We start from the raw sequence: 21,511 nt of genomic DNA, 5'->3' as shown, positions 1-21,511 counted from the left end.
AATGCTAATATCATGGCTCAGTTAAAAGAGCTATCCTAAATTTTAAATGCCATTGACCCTTTTGTGTTGCATTTAAGAATGGAATGAAATTAAACACTTGCATTATTTATTCAGTAATTGATTAACTACCCTTGGTCAATGACTCATCAAAGTTGTTCTGTTTGTCTAAACTGGTTTGTCTGCCTTCTTTATTTACTACAGAGGTTTCCTGGTTTTAAAATGACATTTTACAGTGGAGTGGATATTGTAAATGTGCAGGATTTATTGAAGACATCCCATTTATTGAAGAAGGTGAAACTCAATTCTTAACTATAATAAGTGAGTAGACATTCTTACTTCCTGTGACTTCCTTGAGAAGGATAGGCAGTCCTTTTGTAAGAAAATTAAAGAGAAAGGAAATATGAGCTCTGTAATCAGCAAAGCCGTTTGTAGCATTGGTAAAATAATGATACCTTTATCAAAACTTAAATGAAGTCTACAAGTGAATGCTTTTGTACAATAAAATATCCTTGAAAATTATTTGGAGCATAAATGGAAAATCTAAAGGGATGGAATTCTCAATATCTGTTCTCATGAAAAATGTGTTGACTTGGCTCAACACAACTTTTTTTAAAACTTTGTAAAATCTGTTTAATTATTGCTACTCTGAATTCCTATCAATTCTTGTGAGTTGTGTTCCCAGTGAGATGAGTTTGATTCAATGTGGAACTCTGCAATGTTTTATGAGGTTATATCCAACGTGCATATATCTTGGAAATAAAGAGGAACAATGCAATCTGCTGGGGAAAGAATGTGAAATATTGCCTCACTTAAAGCCAGAACAGGTTCCATATTACTTATGGAATGTAATCAGCCACGTTTGATTTCATTGCAGCAATTATACTAAGGGTTTAAGTTTTCTGGACTCATTGGATAGTGAGCATTTTCTCAAACTCTACCTCAAACATTCATAAAGATTTATTTTACAAATAGGTCCAACTTTGTCAGTTGGAAGGTATTTTTCTCTGGATTTACTTCTCTTTCTAAATCCCAACATACTATATGTATTTGACAACACGGCTCAACAAAATATATCTTCTATGATGTTGCATGTATTAGTATCTGTGACATTTTTGCTACTCTTTCTCCCTTCCTTCATTACAATTGTTTATATACCTGTGTATTCACCTTTGTCTCATTTACTACTATTATTTAATTATTATTTAGGTAGAGTAGTTGGGCAGGGAACCAGCTCTCATCACTCCCAGTTTTCTCATCAGTGATATGCATGTCCATATTGCCATTTTCTCAGTTTGTTCCATTGTCTGCTTTGCTTTATCCTTTGTTTTGTTTGGTTTGCCCAGTGAACTTTTCACTTTTACTTGTTCAAGTGATGTGGACATCATTGCCAAGGTCAACATTTATTGCCCTTCAGAAGGTGAGCCATTTTCTTGAACTGCTAAATTTTATGGAGTGAATATAATCTCATAGTGCCATTAGGTAGAGATGCCTGGTTTTCATACATCTTCCACTTACTTTCCATTATCTTTGCCTGCATAATACCCTGCTGTCTCTATCCTGCAGTTCATTTTTTCCAGTAAAAGTTGTGGCCTCCTACCTATCCATCCACTCCATGGCCAGCTAAACAGAATAGTTCATTCATTGGCAGAGAGGAGATTAGAATAACTTCAGCACAGAATCTGACTGAAGGCTTCAAGAATCCACATCAAAACTTGAATTTGACAGTCATAGAGTTATACAGCACAGAAACAGACTCTTCAGTCCAACTTGTCCATGCTGACCAAATATCCTAAATAAATCTAGTCCCATTTGACAGCACCTGGCCCATATCCCTCTAAACTCTTCCTATTTGTATCCCCACCCAGATGCCTTTTAAATGTTACAATTGTATCAGACTCTACCACTTCCTCTGGCAGCTCATTCCATTTACGTACCACCCTCTGTTTGAAAAAGTTGCCCCTTAGGTCCCTTTTAAATCTTTCCCCTCTCGCCTTAAACCTATGCTCTCTAGTTTTGGACTTCCCCACTCCAGGGAAGATACCCTGTCTATTAACCCTATACATGCCCCTCATGATTTTATAAACCTCTATAAGGTCACCCCTCAGCCTCCGACACTCCAGGGAAAATAGCCTCAATCTATTCAGCCTCTCCCTATAGCACAAACCCTCCAACCTTGGCAACATCCTTGTAAATCTTTTCTGAACCCTTTCAAGTTTTACAACATCTTTCCTGTAGCAAGGAGACCAGAATTGAACATAGTATTCCAAAAGTGGCCTAAACAATGTCCTGCACAGCCGAAACATGACATCTCAACTCCTATACTCAATGCACTGACCAATAACGGCAAGCATACCAATGCCTTCTTCACTATCCTATCTACCTGCAACTCCACTTTCAAGGAACTATGAATTTACACTCCAAGATCTCTTTGTTCAGCAACGTACCCTAGGACCTTACTATTAAGTGTATAAGTCCTGCCCTGATTTGCCTTTCCAAAATGCAGCACCTTACATTTATCTAAATTGAAATTATCTAACTTAGGGGTGGCATGGTGGCACAGTGGTTAGCACTGCTGCCTCACGGAGCCAGGGACCCGGGTTCGATGTCTGTGTGGAGTTTGCACATTCTCTCCGTGTCTGCATTGCTTTTCTCCGGGTGCTCCGGTTTCCTCCCACATTCCAAAGATGTGCCTATAGTGTCCAAAAGTGTGTAGATTAGGCCGGTTACAGGAGAATGGGTCTGTGTGGGATGGTCCGAGGGTCCGTGTGGACTTGTTGGGCTGAAGGGCCTGTTTCCACACTGTAGGGGTTCTTAAAAAAAAATCTAAACTCCATCTGCCGCTCCTCAACCCAATGGCCCATTTGATCAAGATCCCATTGTACTCCAAGGTAACCTTCGCTGTCTACTATGCCTCCAATTTTGTTGTCATCTGCAAACTTACGAACCATACCACCTTTGTTCACATCCAAATTATTTATATAAATGACAAAAAGCAGCAGACCTAGCACTGATCCTTGTGGCACACTGCTGATCACAGGCCTCCAGTCTGAAAAGCAGCCCTCCACCACCCTCTGCCTTCTATGTTCGAGCCAGTTCTGTATCCAGATAACTAATTCTCCCTGTATTCCGTGTGATCTAGCCTTGCTAACCAATCTACGATGAGGAACCTTGTCAAATGCCTTACTGAAGTTCATATAGATCACGTCCACTGCTTTGCCCTCATCAATCCTCTTTGTTACTTACAAGTCAAAATAAAAGCTGTTGAGTAGTTGGAAATAGGTCAGATACAAAGTATATGTTGGATGTAAGCTGTCAATTGCTGCCAAGAGCTCCTTTCTCTGTGCTGGGCATTTCTCTCATGAGTGCTCCCCCTCACCTACAAATTAGACAGCCACTAATAAACTGGCTGGATATCTACTTCCATGAACATGCTGACTTTTTTGCCCATTTTCCTCCTTGGAGTGTCCAAATGAGAAATTCATATAATGAAGACCACTGCTTTAAGGTAACTAATAGCTTAACTTAAGGGAGTGACGTAGTGGCCTTTTCAAGAGACTAGTAATCCAGAGGCCCAGGCTATTGTTCTGAGGATATAATATTGAGTCACAAGCACTGAGGTTGGCAAGGGCATAGGATGTACTCTGTTCATCACCAAGAGTGCCTTGGTAGAATCAGTACTGACCAAGAGGGCTAAGTGGCTAAGTCTTAAAGGACACAAGTGCTAAACTGGCACTGGTGATGAGAGAGCTCATCAGAGGGAAAAGCCCACTTGATTTCATCCTCAACAAGCTGTCTGTTCTGAATGCATCTGTTTGTGACAGGATTGGTCAGAGTGACCATCATACAACCCTTATGAAGCTGAAGTTCTGTCTTCACATCGAAGACAACCTCCATAGCATTGTGAGGGTCTATGACTATGTTCAATAGAATAGATTTCAAATAGACCTAACTTTCAAACCTGTGCATTCATTAGGCATGGGTGCCATCAGCAGTCACAGAATTGAACTCCAAAACAGCCTCCAACCACATGGCCTGGCATATCCCCCACCCTACCATTATTAACAAGGCAGGAGATCAACCCTGGTTCCATGAAAGAAATAGGAGGGCATGCCAGGACCATTATTATTAATGTTTGGGACCATATTCTCAAACTGTGTGCCAGGTTTGGTATGTAAGCTTTGGTTTCAAGTCAGAATTCATCCATTGAGTCCCAGGATATTTTAGATCCTGGTAGGTTAAAATTCTGAATTGCTAGATTGGATGCAGGTGGATTTTATATGAACAAAAAAAGCATGTGCTTCGGGCAGCCGGCTCCAACTTACTGAGTACTGAGCCTGTTTTGACAGGACAATTGGAGCCAGCCTGCTCCTCAGAGAAGGTTTGGCATTTTAATAAATACTTCAGTGAGGCTTCAATTCTCAGCTGTAACACACTGGGAAGATTTGAATGTGGTTGGCTGTTAAGAGCCTTGGGGAACTGGCAGTTACTGAGAGGGCAGTTTCAGGGCAAAGACCAGTACCTTCAGTGTGGCACTTCTGTGGACCTGAGGAGCAGGAGGAGCAGGGGATTTTTCTGCCAGTCCCCTGAACTCCTTCCCCTATCCGACATGTGCCAAATCCTTTACCTGCGAGGAAAGCCAGACTTCAAGAATTTGCATGCGTAACTGGACTATCAACCACTCTGTTTCCAGTGAGTCAGCAAGTAAACATTCACTCCACCCAGCGTATCTCCTTTCTTTGTTAATTATTACTCGGTTTATGTATGTCTTCATTTCAATCTCTTTTTTAAAAAAACATTTATTTTCCATTGTTTGCAAAAAAAATTCTATCAATGCTAATACAGTCGCCTTCATTAAAAGGTTCCTAAAGTGTGACAAACTTCAATATAACTTCTGACTCTTGTCTCATTTAAAACCCGTGTAACTGCACTAGAATTGAAGGTCACAAATATCAACTCCATTGACTCCAATACTTCTTTTAAGTGAGATTGTTCAGTGTTAGAATTTTTACCATGATTTCCAAATAGGGAAATGGTTGTGTGGAGTTCACATACAGGTGACACTATCTTAGCACATGCTTTAAAAATAGAGCTGAGCTAATATCCGATCAAACCTGAAATGTAAGGTTACACAAATAAGTATAGGCACATGAGATGAAAATTCTATGCAACATGATAAGTCTGATCCTGCTGCGATCAAGATAATGTCATCATTGAAATGCAGCTAGTGAAGGTTGAATAAATCTTGTCATGGTTGACATTCTATAGATTTGATTTGGACATCTTTTGAGGAATAAGGAGACACTGTAGAGCTTCATAGATTTTTAACTGTGAAGGAGCCTGTAACATTGCAAATAACGTACTCTATTGGAAGGAGACAAGTGTGTCTTTTTTGCTGTACATTTTACTTTACGTTAAAATTCCTCTTTGTTATGTGTCCATCATTAATTTTTATTCAATCTAACATAGAGTTCTTAGTATTGTTAGGTGGTCACTTTATCACTTATCTCTAATCAAAATTTGCTCCCTTGTGACTCTCTATCAGCTCAAACACTTCTGACTATGCACCCCGACATAGTTCCTTCTTATACATTGCGAAAGCCTCTCTCCTCCTACACATAACAATTGAACTTTGTTATTGACTTTTCAAATAAAATATTTAAAGATTTCTTTTCCCAACCAGAAGAAACAAACACTGGTTTGAACTGCTGAAATGTGATCACAAATTGGATTACATAATGGTGAAGCAGCTTGTTCATTGTATGAACTTACACATGATGAATAAATGGAAATCTTAAACTGTGCTCTGAGGAAAAATTGTAAAGTCATGATTGTAAATAATTTCTGACTCTGGTTGCATTCAAATGCCTTTAGATTGAATTAGATTTTATTCAGTTGCCTGCATCAAAATGTACCCTGAGCAACAATAAAAATAAATTGATGAATGCTCATGATGGCTGTGTGCATTCACATGTGGAATAATATACTTTTGTGAATTCATCAGGAGACCTCATTGGCAGTTCCAGCTGAGTGTCTTTGGCAAAAATAAAAGGCAAGCAGCCATGAAAAGAGACGTGCGGTTGAATTTTTTTGCTGTACTGGCAAATGCGTTTCCTTTGGCCATGCTAACTTTAGTATTTCTTTAAACTGGGAAAAGCCATCAGTATGTGTGATTAAATCACCGTGTAATAGATCATTTTGATTCCTGTATGTTTCTGTGTGTGTCTGTTGTGTGTGTGTGTATCAGTGTCCATCCGTGTGTGCGTGTGTCAGAGTCAGCTCTATGCAACATTTTGGTTGTTATGAATTCTTTTAATCCAACTGTGAATGGTGCTTGTGTCTGGATAAAAACCTGAAAGTTGCATTTAGACATTATGTGGTTAATCTGCAGTATCTGTTTCTAGTAGCCATTTTTTTAGTGTGAGTTCAGAAAATGTCAGAAGTCAGATGACTTCCAGGTTATAGTCCAGCAGGTTTATTTGAAATTACAAGCTTTCAGAGCATTGCCCCTTTGTCAGGTAAAGTGAGAGAGATGCACACAGGCTCAGAATTTGTAGGTAGAGAGATCAATGGGCAGAGAGATCGAAAGATCATATAAATGGTGTGAGTGGAGGCCGAATAATAGGTCTCTGCAAGCGATCAAGAATGTCAGACGGTGTGAGTAAAGTGTCACCAGCTGAATAACAAGTGAAGGGATGACCTATAATCTGATTAAATGGTGCAGTGAGATAATTACAAAAAATAAAAAATAAGGTGGTGCTGGAGACAAACCAAATGGCTGGAATAACATGATAGGTATAAGAGTTGCATGTTGAGGGTCTAACCAAAGTAATAAGTAATCCAAAACTGTACAAACTAATTACGTAGAGACATCATAACAATTTATCAAGGTGATGGTGTCAAAACAGGACAATAAGGAAGATATTACAGATGTAGAACAGTGTGGTAAGGTCACATGTAGAGCGACATGAACCCAAGATCATGGTTGAGACCATCTTCATGGGTACGGAACTTGACTATCAATTTCTGCTTGGTGATTCTGTGTCATTGAGTATCTCGAAGGCCACCTTGGAGGACCCGAATATCGGAGGCTGAATGTCTTTGATCACTGAAGAGTTCCCCCACTGGAAGGGAACATCCTGTCTGCAATTGTTGTGCAGTGTCCATTCATCCATTGTTGTAGCATCTGATTGGTCTCGCCAATATACCATGCCACGGGGCATCCTTGCGTGCAGTTGTATGAGATAGACAATGTTGGCCGAGTCACATGACTTTCTCCCATGTACGTGATGGGTGTTCCCACGTGTGATGGTAGTATCCATGTCAATGATCTAACACGTCTTGCAGAGGTTGCCATGTCAGGGTTGTGTGGTGTTGTGGTCAATGTCATTCTGAAGGCTGGGTAGTTTGCTGCGAACGATGGTCTGTTTAAGGTTTGACGGTTGTTTGAAGGTGAGAAGTGGAGGCGTAGGGATGATCTTGGGGAGACGCTCATCATTACTGATGATGTGTTGAAGGTTGTGAAGAATATAGCATAGTTTCTCCGCTCCAGGGGAGTACTGGACGATGAAGGGTACCCTATCAGTGGTATCATGGGTCTGTGTTCTGAGGAGGTTGTTGCGGTTTTTCGCTGTGGCACATCAGAACTGGCAGTTGATGATTTGAGGACCTTATGAGGGCATCCTTCAAAATCTTTAGGTGTCCATCGCGTTCCTCCTCATCTGAGCAGATTCTGTGCATGCGGAAGGCATGTCTGTAGGGGATGGCTTCTTTAACATGTTTAGGATGGAAGCTAGAGAATTGCAGCATTGTGAGGCTATCCATGGGCTTGCAGTAGAGTGAGTTCAGGAAATGAGTGAGCAAGATATTTACCTGTGAGGAGTACTTTTTATGACATGTATATCCTATCTAGAAGCAAGTCATTGAGCAGCATTCTGGAACAGGACTGATTTTTCTGCTATTGTCCACATCCAAATGTGGCTTTTTACGCTTGAAGATAATAGCAGTGCAGACAAAATTAAGGATCTTAATGACATGTTTAATTTATAGCAGTGTATTTATAATTACCTCTAGTTCAAGTCCCACCTCCTCCAGACGCGTGTTATAACATATCAGAACAGGTTGTTTAAAAATATTTACTTATAGCTATATCCACTGAGGAGCAGTGACTGAAAAAGAAATGAGACCTGTCAGCATTGCCCACCCCACACCCCCTTCCTGGATATGGGAGTTCCTGCTGTTGAACCAAACATAATGGGTCCAACCCTTGAACTGAGCACATCAGATGCTGGTGATTAGGCCCTGATGTATACTCTTGAGCCATTTATTTCTTGTCTTGTAACTCGATTATATTCCTCCTCCACTTTCAACCATCTTGGCATTTTGTCATAAAGCAAGAAATTATTTTTTGGCTTTCTCCACTGATCTACACTGGTATCGACATATGTTGTGTATATGTGTTTCTAATAATACATACGAATAATCAATTGAAGCATATATCATGATGACAGATAACATCAGGTTAACAATGATATTTGGGTTTGGTTGAATTGGGATCATGTGATTTACATGCAAAAAGATGATAAAGCTGTTGACGTATTTTGATCTGATTTATTGTTTTAAATAGGAAAGTTATTAATTGTAGACAAGAATTGAAAAGGAAGCTATAGCTAGACACCTGATTTTATTATTTTTATTGCTTAATGTAAGCACAATCAAACATTGATCATTGTATTGTCTGCTAGATAATTTTAGAGTACAGGAGGACCAGTTGTATGAGGAAGTGTCAGCCTAGCAGCACATAAGAATGACTGGGCAAATGCCATTATATTGTTACTTTGGCTAATTATATTGTTGTGGTCATTTGAAAATGTTTACTGCAGGTGGCAACATGAATAAAATTCACTATTGATACATGTTGCTTTTGTTTGAAAATACGATGGTTACTAACTTGAAGAAAAGAAGAAACTTCAAATCTCTAATTGCAAATTTAGGCAGAATCATCCCAGGCCCTGAACACCGTGAACTATGGTAAGAAATTTGGGAGAATTGCTTGAACAATCGAGCGAGGCCTTTCTTGACTTGGGAGCAACAAGTTACATTAACCATTTAGGTTTTGGATATTGAGGCGAGATTTTCACGAATGAGCAGCAAGAGGTCTAATTCATGGGGATTACCACTCATTCTTACCTTGGTTATTGCTTAACCTTGCCTCATTAATATGCATTCTCCAATGGTACCAGCATCCAGATAGTAACTAGATCTTGGGAATTCCTAACCAACAGTCAGAGCAGGCACCTGGTGACTCTAGCTTGCTGATTGGTCCTCCAGACTTTATCTTGAACACATTGTACCAATTCACAAGAACCTACTTAACTCTGTCCTAAATACACTCAATGACTTTGCCACAGAAGTCTGTGGATGCCATGAGTTCAACAGATTCACCACCATCTGACTGAATAAATTCCTCCTCATCCCAGTTCTGAAGGATCATACTTTAACTCTGAGGCTGTGCCCTCAGGTCATAGTCTCTCCTACCAGTGGAAACATCATCTTCATGTCTACTTTTGCACTTTTAGACAGGGTTGTAAGATAGGATGTGAATAAGTACACGCAAATCTGCATGACCTGGTGCTTAAACAACGTTAGGTATAAGAATGTGCAGTTGTACATGCAAGCAAATTTTGGCCTTGCTACTTCTGAGCCAGGAGAACAGCTAGATTGTGGCTACTGTGCCACTACATTGACAGTGAAGAAATTCCATTTGAACATGTGCCTTTTCTGTGATGGATATCAGTTTCAAGCCTGACATGATATTTCAACAGGCCATGTTGTAGTCTGAAGAACTTCAGTTAAACATCCATCAACGAGTTCAATTACTCATTTTTTTTTCCTTCATTTGCATTTCCTGCCAAAAATTGCTGACTATTTTTGTCTGGACTTTGTTAATAGAAATGGAAATCATTTTTTGCCACTCCTGTATTGTTGTAGATTTCCATTCTGTTGATAATATGAAACAATTCACTCATACCAAAATGGGTAATCTCAATGGATTCTTTCTTTCTTTTGAGCTCGATCATGTGTCCAGGAACCCTTATGAAATTTTCCATCAGTTCACAGAGTCACAAAATCACAGAAATGTTTTAGTGCAGAGGGAGACCATTCAAGTCATCATGTCTGCATCGGCTCTTTATCCTTTGACCAGTTATTCGATAGATTACTCAATAGTGACCATTTCTGTGAACTCTGATTCCATCATTGACTGATCCTTGATCAATTGTGGCGGGATTAGATGCTTCTCCACTGTTCTTCATTAATTGTAATTAGTTTAACTCCTTCCATTATATGAATAAGGCTACCGTCAAGGCAGCTTTCATGTTGAAGAGTGAGAATTCTTAATTGTGAAATATGTATATATTCTCTTCTATTTGACAATCCTTGTGCTTTAGAATTATTTTTAATTGATCATGAAAGGTAGATGTCAACTGCTAGACCAATATTCAGTAACCATCCTTAATTATTCCAAAGAAGATGGTGTTGGTGAGCTGCTTCTTGAACCATTGGAATCTTTGGAGTGTGAATACACCCTCAGAGCTGTAGGAAAGGAGTTTCAGAATTTTGACCCAGCAACAATGAAGGAACAGCAATAAATTTCCAAGTGAGGATGTTATGCAGCTTGTATGGAAACTTGCAATTATGGTGTTTCTGTGCATTTACTACCATTGTCCTTCTAGTTGCCAGAGGCTTTAGGTTTGGAAGATAGTTTTGGAGAAACCTTTGTGAGACTTTGCGGTGTATCTTGAAGATGGTACTCACTGTTATAACTTTGCATGATGAAGCAAGTGTTTGTTGAAGATGACTGATAGGGTACCAAACAAGCAGGCTGCTTTGACCTGGATGGTGTCAAGTTTGAATGTTGTTGGAGCTGCACTCATCCAGGCAAGTATTGAGCATTCTACCACAATCCTGACTTGGATCTTGTAGATGGTAGACAGGATTTGGGGACAGTAGGTCAGTTACTCATCCTTGAATTTCTAGCTTCTGACCTACTTTTGTAGCCATAATATTTCTATGGCTGGTCCAATTCAGTTTCTTGTCAATGGTAACCCCCAAGATATCGATAATGAGGGATGGCGGCAGAATGGTTAGCACTGCTGCCTCACAGTGCCAGGGATCTGGGTTCAATTAAAGCCTTGGGAGGTTTGCATGTTCTCCCTGTGTCTGCGTGAATTTCTGCCAGGTGGTCCAGTATTCACCCCACAGTCCAAAGATGTGCAGGTTAGGTGGATTAGACACGGTAAATGCAAGGTTACAGAAAGAGGGTGGGATGCTCTTTGGAGAATTTGTGCAGACTTGATGGGCTGCATGGCCTCTTTCTGAACTGCTGGGCTTCTATTATTCAGGAATATTAATGTGACTGAATGTCAAGAGGAGATGGTCATTGCCTGATATTTATGTGGTGCAAATGTTACTTGTCACTTGCTGGCCCAAACCCGCATTTTGTCAAGGTCTTACTACATGTGGACACAGACTACTTCAGTATCTGAAGAGTCACGAATAGTGCTGAATATTGTGCAGTCTTCAGAAAACATTCCCACCTCTGACCTTGTGATGGTGAAAAGGTAATTGATGAAGCAGGTAAATATGGTTGTGCCTCAGACACTATCCTAAGGATTTCCTTAAGTGATATCTTGGACTGAGATAATTGACTTCTACTAACTACAATCATTTTCATTTGTACTAAGCATGACAACAACACAGCAGAGAATTTTCCTCTGATTCCCATTGACTCCAGTTTGTGAGGGTTCTTCAATGCAATACCCAGTCAAATGCTGACTTAATGTGAAGGACAGTCACTTTCACCTCACCTGAGTTGTCTATAGCATATCTTGAAAGCTCTACTTCATGGACCATATAGTTTCACTATTGTAAACTGTAAGTAATATTTGTTCCCTCGAGGTGCATTATTTAATAATAAAATTATTTAAATGTCCATTGACATAAATAACTTTTTCATAGAGTCATAGAGTCATACAACACGGAAACAGACCCTTCGGTCCAACCAGTCCATGCCGAACATAACTCCAAACTAAACTAATCCCATCTGCCTGCTCCTGGCCCATATACCTCCAAATCTTTCTTATTCATATATCCATCCAAATGTCTTTTAAACTTTGTGATTGTACCCGAATCAACCACTTCATTAGGAAGTTCATTCTACAAAGGAACCACCTTTTGTGTGAAAATTTGCCTCTTATGTCTTTTTTAAATCTCTCTCCTCTCACCTTAAAAATGTGCCCCCTAGTCTTGAAATTCCCCATCTTAGGGAAAGAACAACTACCATCTACTCTATCTGTACCCCTCATTATGTTATAAACTTCTATCAGGTCACCTCTCAATCTCCTACACTCCAGTGAAAAAAAGTTACAATCTATCCAGCCTTTCCATATAACTCAAACCTGCCATACCTGGCAATATCCAGGTAAATCTCTTCTGAACCCTCTCCAGCTTGATAATACCCTTCCTATAACTGGGCGACTAGAACTGGACGCAGATTCCAAAAGAGGCCTCACCAATGTCCTGTACAACCTCAACGTAACGTCCCAACTCCTATACCCAAAGGAATGACCAATGAAGGCAAGCATGCCAAACACCTTTTGCCAAGAAGTTTGGTTTGGATTGCACATTTCCCCTTGGAATCCTTTTTGCTTTTCTTCAATTGTAACCTTTTTCACCTCATTAACATCTTTGTGAGTAGTTATTTATCTTCTTATTGCTCTGTAACTATGTTCTACTTCTGCAAATCTTCTGCAAGTGACTTACTGTTTAGTAGGTAAGGTATTCCTTTTTAATTACTGGGGCTCTGCTTGTGTGTGATCGGTTTCCTTAGAGTATTGATACTGACCCATAGAGCGTCTGTCACGTTGAGAATGCCAAAATAAGTTAAGTACTCCAAATTTCACCCCTGAACTTGGCATTTCTCCCGTCTCTTGTTTACAGGGTGGAACTGGGGTCAGGTCACATTTCAAGCATGCACAGTTCCCCGAGATGGCTAGTCATTTCAGTGACCAGCTGCTCCCAATGAAATCAAATGCTGGACTCACTGGCGTTTTGAACCCAGAGTTTGGAGATTAGTCAATATCACTCTTGTAAGTACATTTGTTTTAGACAACCAGGCTACCCCTTTGGAGAGGTTTGGTATTTCTGTGGGAAAATTTGGAGGTGGTGTTCTGGGTCCTTTGGGGTGCTAGGTACCAGTAATTCCTTGTGGGGGAGATGCATATCAAGGATTCTTTCAGGGGTACCTGGCAGATTTTGACATAGTTAACTGTGGAGAAGACTTTGCATAAATAATATATAAATCCTTTGGAATTGTTCAACCTGTCAAGAGCAGTTGGCATGTGTCAAATGTGGATGAGTGGGATGGCTTTTCGCAGTACAGTGTAGACTGTAAAACAAAAATTGAAGAAATGGATCCATAGATTTTTCAATGTATCCACCTATACTTCTGGATACTCAATGAGTTGGCATAGTATGTAAAAGCGGGAAGGGACTGACAGGAAGTGAGTGGGTGTGAGGACTGGAGGAATGTTTTGTACGCCTCCCTTTTGGAGAGATTAGGATAACTTTGGATCTGCTCCAAGAATACTTTTGCTGGAGTTAAGGTATCCTTTGGTAGTGATAAGGCTTTGAGTTTGTGAAAAAAAATCTTTATGCATAACAGTGTATAAATCCATATAGTTTGGCAACACTACCAGGAAACTGGAAAAAATGTTGGAATTAATAAAAGAAAAGTGCTTCGTATTTCAGAGTGCCTGACCATATAAAGCCATTATGAAATTTCTGCTACATATAGATTTCCCAAACTATTATTTTCACAATATGGATGTTTGTTAACATAAGGCATAAGTTGAAGGAAATTTGAACATCACTGCAATCTGTACCTCTGATCACCATGTTCTACAATGAATTTTCATCTCTACTCATAATTTTATATATGCTATCTGGACTATTGGTCTCCATAAGGTATACTTGCTGCGATAATCCTCCCATTTAGGTTTAGATCTCCAGAGCTTGCTTTGGATTCTAACCAAGAGGCTTTTGCCTTAAACAGGCTACAATTTATTATATGGTAATAATCAAGCACAAGTTGGATTGTTGCTAAGGCTATGAGGGGAACCTAGATGTTAAGTCTGTCTACTTAGAGATCCAAGAGTTCCCTCGTCCAAGTCCACATGGCATTGTCCTATTGGGTGGTGCTTAATCTCTCCTCACCTTTAACCTTTCAGAGCCTAATGCCTTATAATAACAACTCGAGGCCTAAAATTATGGATGGATCCAGGCTATAATTAAGCAATTGTGGAAGAGGGGTTGTGGGTGTGACATTCATGGAGGAGGGGGAGGGGAATTAGCAAAATGGGCAGAGAGGCAGCTCCCCACCTTCTGATGCCAGGTCCCACTGAGTGCCTTTGAACAAGGGACAAACCTACCCCTCACCTCTGGATCCCAAGAGCAACGCTACCTGGAATTGCTCATTCTGTTTCTTCTGCTCACCTCAGTTTCTACAACACCATCCTCCCACCAACTCAGTTATTCTTCATCTGATACGACCCCAGGTGGAGGTAAAATGCTGTTCTTGAAAGCTCAGGATATTTTTGTATGCAATGGCTGAACTGTTAGGAGATTTTCTAGATAGTTTAAGACTATAGCAGTTGTGGCTCTGCAAAGCAATTTTGATAACAAAATAGTCTTTCAATGCTGCTGAAGCATTCCCTTCTGACTCAAGTAAGTAAAGCCAAGGCTTTCTGAAATCTGAGCAAAAGATTGAGAGTGCCAAAATATGCAAATTCCCAGAATGTAATTTATTGTTGACTTTATTTTTCTATTTTTAAAAGCACGCTGATCCGCTGTGCATTGGGATTATTTTTGCTCCGTCTGTCTGTTTGGAGCAACTTAAACGCTGAGATCAGAAGATCAGCTTCTCTAGCCCAGTGGCATAGAGTACAAACTGTGATGAAGGCTGTTTACTGCCATCAGTACTTCTGTTTGGCTCAATACACTTTAATCTCTTAAAATACAAAGTAGTTTTAAAAGTCACATTGAGCTTCAAAGTTTAATGCTCCCAAAGATGCGGTTACAATTTTTAGCTTGTGCGGTGCAAAAAGACAACTGTTGTGGTGGTAGTGGGCTGATTGAGAAAAGAGAAGAAAGAGTTTGCTCATTTTTTCACAATATTTGACACGTAGTTTTATTTTGTTATCTCAGTCTCCCTTCTCACTCTTTATTTGTTTTAGAGGAGAGGTCAGTTCTCAGCAGCCATTCTTTACAATAAATCGGGAACACCCTGGCTATGAACACCCTTGTGCATTATCTTCCTTTCCCAGTTGTCACACTGTGCTATTTCCACCAGGTCTCTCTGGATAACAGCTCTGAATGCGTACCTTTAGTTGGTGATTTTTCTGTATCTAATTGGTCTAACTCCATTCTGTTTTGCAATGCTTAGATATTGTGTGTAAACTAACAGTTGATTTGTAAATATATACACTTCTCACACAGCTTAAAGCTTTGATGTTTTTTTCTCATCACACAGATCCTTCTATCACATAAAATTGTTCTCTGTTGACAAGAATTTCTTTTTGTCACTAAACTTTCTTGTTGAACTGTATTCGCTAATTGTTCAGTGAAGGAGATGTGAAGAGATCACCCTTTTCTTTCTTTGTTTCCCCGTAACTATTCAATTTTAGATCTTTACATTTCCAGCATTGACATTTATAGAAATGCTTTTAGATTCCATTTGTGTTTCTCTCAGGAAGGAAGAACTTTTCCCCGTCACATCCTTTCATGTACTGATCTGCAAAAATGTTTTCTGAATTTTATGACAGTGACCCTACTACATGGTCCATTAAGATGACACTATGTAGAATTCAGTTTGAGAATTTAATAGAACAAGGTTTCGTGTATCAAATTCAAAGGTACATCTTATAAACTAAGAATCCTGCAATTCTTTGACTTGAATGCTCTCAATATATGATACAAATGAAGATGGAGGAGGGTGGTGGTATTTGATCTTATCCTATCCATTACACAGGTTGCAGTAAAATTGCCCACATTACCTACCTGTCTAGCTCAGCCAGATTTGTTTACCAACCAGGTGACAAGGACTCCCGTCATAAACCAGCAATGTTGTTTGCAATAAATGCCTGTAATTTTCAAAAAGTGTTTGAAGTTTGCTTTCTGCATTTCTGGCCCTATAACAGAACTTTCTAAAATGCATTGATTCATGGGATAGTAGGAACTGCCGATGCTGGAGAATCTGAGATAACAAGGTGTAGAGCTGGATGAACACAGCAGGCCAAGCAACATCAGAGAAGCAGAAAAGCTGATGTTTCGGGTCTGGACCCTTCTTCAGAAATTTCTGAAGAAGGGACCAGACCCGAAACGTCAGCTTTCCTGCTCCTCTGATGCTACTTGACCTGCTGTGTTCATCCAGCTCTACACCTTGTTATCTCTTGATTCATGGGATATTGGTGTCTCTTGTCAGGCCAATATTTATTGCCTTTGAAAAGATGGTGATGAATCAGCTTTTTTATTTAAATTGCTGCAAAGTGTCATCATGGTTGTGATATAAATGAGTGGCCATTTCAAAGGGTAGGTGAGAATGTTTTTTTTACATGCCCCATAGGGTGGAGAGGAGGCAGGTAAAATAGAGTAGGTGCCAACTCCCACCTTCTCAACTATCAGCTCACTCCTACAATACAGGGCAGATGGCGAGATTGACTGCTTGCACACTATATGTAAAGAAATAATTAAGGGTCAGCTCAGCTAATTAGGAGATCAATTGACTCCAATATTACCCTGCCCAAATCATAATGCAGTTAAAATATAGGTGGGTGGGAGTTGATAGCCCATTTTTAATTGGTACTTTTAATTGGTGAATGAGGAATGAGTAACCAGATTCATTAAGCATTATGTAACTACTTATGTTAATTTCTTCATGACAAAACTGCACCAAATTTTATAGAACTTTGAAGTAAGAACTTGTGTAAGGTGTAAATGGTATAATTTGATGCAAGAAGTTTTTCTTTTTAACCACAGTATTTTGCAAATATAAATATATTTGATGTCAAGTAAAATCTTATTCTTTTTCACTGTTGGCATTGTCTTGGATTCAATCAGTAACTCCAATACTACAATGCATAGCCTCTCAACTTTCTGTGTTTCCAAAAAAAAGTCTTCTGCAATCTGCCCTAATTCCTTTACATTTGATCTTGTGAATATGTTTTTTAAAACAAATCTCTCACAAATGAAAATAGTCCATACCTACTTATTTTCTTTATATTTGTGAATACCACAATTAAATCATTCTTTGATTTCTTCTGTTCAAAGGTCTTTTATTTCCATTTCTCATAATCAGTTACCACTGATTGTAGTAAAGGTTTGGGCCCAAGCTTGATGGGGCGAAATTGATTTAGAAAGATTCACTCAGATTGGCTCAACATTTTTGATTTAGAAAATGGCTGCCTGAGTGAAGTCTTAATGAAATTCCTGACTGTTTTTCAGAAAGGTCTAGGGTCTATCAAAGGCCCCATGGCCAACTTGCATGTTGACCAGCAAGCAATTCCACAACTCAGCAAGGCCCGCTCAGTGTTATTTGCCTTATGGGCAAAAGTAGAAGTAGAAATCAGAAGGCTGGAAAGTGAAGGAATCATCAAACCAATCCAGTTTACAGAATGGGCAATACTGGCTGTTGCGATTGTAAACCCTGATTCGTTGGTTCACCTTGTGGGGATTTTAAACAAATATAAACCACTTCTCACAGCTGAATAAGTACCAAATCCCTTGCATAGAGAATTTATTTGCAACACTGGCAGGGGACATTGGACACAGAAAGATCCGGTCCTGGCAAAACTGAAGCAGCTGGTAGTGATGGGGGTAACCAAAGGAGTGTCACAACCAGAACTGTACCCTTTTTGGACCTGGAGAGGCCGGCATATTATTATGGGGGAGCAAGAGTGATTATCCCAAGCAAACGTCGCCGCCAGATACTGGCTGAACTCCACCAAGGTCATCTAGGAGTTTTCAAAATGAACATGTTGGCAAGACATTATGTCTCATGGCCAGGACTGGATGCTGACATAGCCGCTTTGATGGGGCAGCGCAAACAAGGACAAAAAGTACCATCAGCAGCTCCTCCAAATTCGTGGGAATGGTAGGGGAAACTCCAAACTCAGTTACACATCGATTATGCAGGTCCTTTCATGGGCTCAATGTTCTTCATCATTCTGGACACCCACTCAAAGTGGCTGGACATACATAGAGTTCAATCGTCAATCACGGGGACGACGATGGAAAAACTGCGCACAACTTTTCCAATACAGGGACTCCAAGAAGACTTGGTGATAGATAATCGGCCATCACTAGCAGGGAATTTGAATATTTTTCCTAAAATCAAATGGGATTCGACATATAAGGACGGCTCCTACCCTCCATCATTCAATAGTCTGGCAGAAAGAGCAGTCCAAACTTGAAGGCAAGCTTAAAGAAATAGCCTACAGCTTCACTAGATACCAAACTGTCCTGGCTCCAATTTGATTATAGGACTACCCCTCATGCAACGACAGGGATCACTCCAACAGAGTTGCTAATAGGAGAAGACTCTTACCAAGTTAAATCTGATCTTTCTGGACCTAGGAGAGGGTGGGGGCTGAGGAGTGTGTGTGAGAAATGGCATTTGAAACTCCAATGCTGGATACAAGACTCTGCTAAGTAAAAGTGACCATTTACATCAGGAGACTGAGCTTGATGTAGAAACCGCGGGAATGGCCCTGTATCGGTAAGAGGGATGGTCAATGTGAGATCAGGTCCAGTGATGTATAAAGTTCGGGTAGGTGTGATAGTCCTGAACAAGCAAGTGGACCATACAAAAGCTACAAATTTACAATCGATGCTGAAGCAAATCATGCCCTGCTCCTTGACAGCCTTTCCAACTGTTCTGGAGCCCATGGATTCTCCCTGTCTGTCAAGTGTTGAAGGTACCTCGGAATCTGAGATAGATACGGCAGATATCACTGCCTCAACCCCCTATCCATCTGAAAAAGAGAATGAATTTCTTTCAAAATGGTCCAGTGCAAGAGAGAAGCTACTATGCGTTACACACCACCTGCACCACAGGCAGAGTTGTAGGAACCTGACCCAGTGCTAAAATGCCCAGGATGAGCTACAAAAACAAGAACCAGGCCTATATCCACAGACTCGCATCAGATCGTGGCAGGGGGGGAGCGGGGGAAGCAGAGATGTTGTGATTATAATGGGGTCAGCCAGGTGGACCTCATAGAATATGAATTTCCTGATTAGGGCTGTTAATCTGGTCCAATCAGGGGGCCCTGTCTGACAGAAATAAACAGGAGTGTCAGACATCCTGTTCATTCTGAGAGCTGGCTGTGAGGGAGCTGGATCAGTGTCAAGGACTCACCATGTGTAAATAAAGGGTGACTTGCTGATGGGATACATGACTCTGGAGTTATTGCAATCATAAATTGTTTGATTATTGGTCTGATTAAAACGTCCTTAATCTTTTATTAAAAGGACAAGTACTTTTGTCACTGTAACAGAATCTTCCACAGACATTACTTGCCTTATGCAAACTATACATTTTAATCCAAATGTTTTCTGATTCAAGATAATGTTTTATCCTCGTACAGAGACTCGTGTTTGTCGGAGCTATAATTGGACCTATTTGAGCTTGACTTATCTGAAGTTTGTCATATCTCCATAGTAGGCCTAGCATGTCTGAATGAATTCTAAAACAATGAGATGTGATAAAAATGAGACTTTAAGAAAATAATTTTAGTATTTTCATGTACTTGAAGAAGTATAATATAAATAAACATTTCCTGTTTGCTCAATGGTAATCTAAGGGCTGAAAATTAAACTGGTTTTCAGTTTTTCATTTTTATGCACCCCACTAAATTACAAGACCTCCAAAACTCAAATGATAAAAACAGAGTATCTCTGATTGTAGCCATTTTGTGTGAAGAATTTTGATTATTTCGAAGCTTCACTACTCATCAATATTCCTTTTGATGAGAGATTTTGTCACTAAATTCAACACATCTCCCTATGTTTAATAATCTGCTGGGCTCAATGTTTTCAGAACCCCTCTGATATTGATGAAGCTGACAACAGCACCCTCTGTTGGAGCGGTTGGAAACATCATTTGAACAGTTCTAAATTAATGGCTGCACTGTCTAAATTTTGTGGTTTAATTTTCTCAAGTTTGTTCAATCTCATAGGCTGTTATATAAGCAGTTGGATGAAGCCTATCAAGACTATTGATATTTCTATTCAATGATCACTCAATAACTTGTTACTGCCTTATATGAATTTTTGAACTTTGTTACAGTTTGGGTACTTGTGTTAATTACATATGTTGACCTTTTCAATTTGGCAATTAAAGCAGTATCTAATAATTTCTCGGTGCTGTCTAACAGAATATCAATATACTTAAACTTCCCCTTCCTTCAATTAAAAGCCAGCAAGCTTTTATGGTTCATTTGATTTCTGTGTTAATTAATTGTAACATCTATAGGCCTTGGATATGTCCTTTAAGATATGTTACAAATATGATGTGAGGAAATGCTGTCTTTGATTTCAGTGTTCATACTGAGTCTGTACATGATGTGAAGGGGGCATTTTTAATTCCCAAGAATGGTTTAGATTGTAAGAGAAAATTGCAGGGACTGGAAGTACGTGTGTAAATCCTTCAATGTGCCCACTTTCTGCACTAAAGGAGATATATTTGGTTATGTGAGAGCTACCTGTTTGCCTGAAGTAGCACATTCATTAGACAGCCAGATCGGGAATTAGCACAGCTGTTAGCATCATTAGTACATGATAATGGGGCAAATTTTCAATTGAATTATACAGGCTTTTGAATTTAGGCTTTATTTACTGACACGCAAATGCACAGGGTGCATTCATAGACCATGTAGCGGCAGTGACTGTGACATCACTGCAGCAATGCCGCAGGACTTGTATACTGGCTTCATGCCGGACATTTATTTCATGTAAAAGCCTGCTGCCCCTGATATCAATTACAAACCTGTTGATCCAAAGGAGCATTCAGGAAGAGTCTCAATGCCACACACCAAAGCTCTTATTGCCCCACTCCCCGGGCAAAGTGACGAAAGCAGCAGTGAGGGGCTGGTCAGCAGGAACCTGAGGTGGAGATCATGGTCATTGTGATGGTGAAGGGTTATAGTCAGCGGAAGGGTGAAGGAAGCAGACAGTGGGATGGTGAGGGGTGGTCACAGGAGGATAAGAAGAATGGACAATAGGATAGTAATGAGGCAATCAGCAGGAGGGTGAGGGTGGTGGCCAATTAAAAATGAGGGGAGTTGCAAAGGTGATAACCAGCCGGGAGGCAAGGTAGCAGTGAAGGGGAGATGGACGTCAGTGGGTTGATGAGGGGACAATGTGGAGAGCATTCAGAGGATGGCAAGGGGGCAACGATAAG

The 21,511-nt window shown here is 40.0% G+C and overlaps 1 protein-coding gene across 1 annotated transcript in view; it reads left to right on the top strand.

Moving 5' to 3' along the window:
* Positions 1 to 265: 265 nt before the first annotated feature.
* The window catches only part of atp10b (ATPase phospholipid transporting 10B), a 268,085-nt gene continuing 246,839 nt past the window's right edge, over positions 266 to 21,511 (top strand). Inside the window, exon 1 of the mRNA XM_048604042.1 lies at positions 266 to 318. The gene's annotated coding sequence lies outside the window, so the exon portion shown is untranslated. The remainder of the gene's footprint in view (positions 319 to 21,511) is intronic.

Source organism: Rhincodon typus, chromosome 12, assembly GCF_021869965.1.
Source record: "Rhincodon typus isolate 14 chromosome 12, sRhiTyp1.1, whole genome shotgun sequence".
NCBI classification, from domain to species: Eukaryota; Metazoa; Chordata; class Chondrichthyes; order Orectolobiformes; family Rhincodontidae; genus Rhincodon; species Rhincodon typus.
The sequence above is the reverse complement of the archived record's forward strand: the minus strand, read 5'-3'. Positions and strand labels throughout refer to the sequence as shown.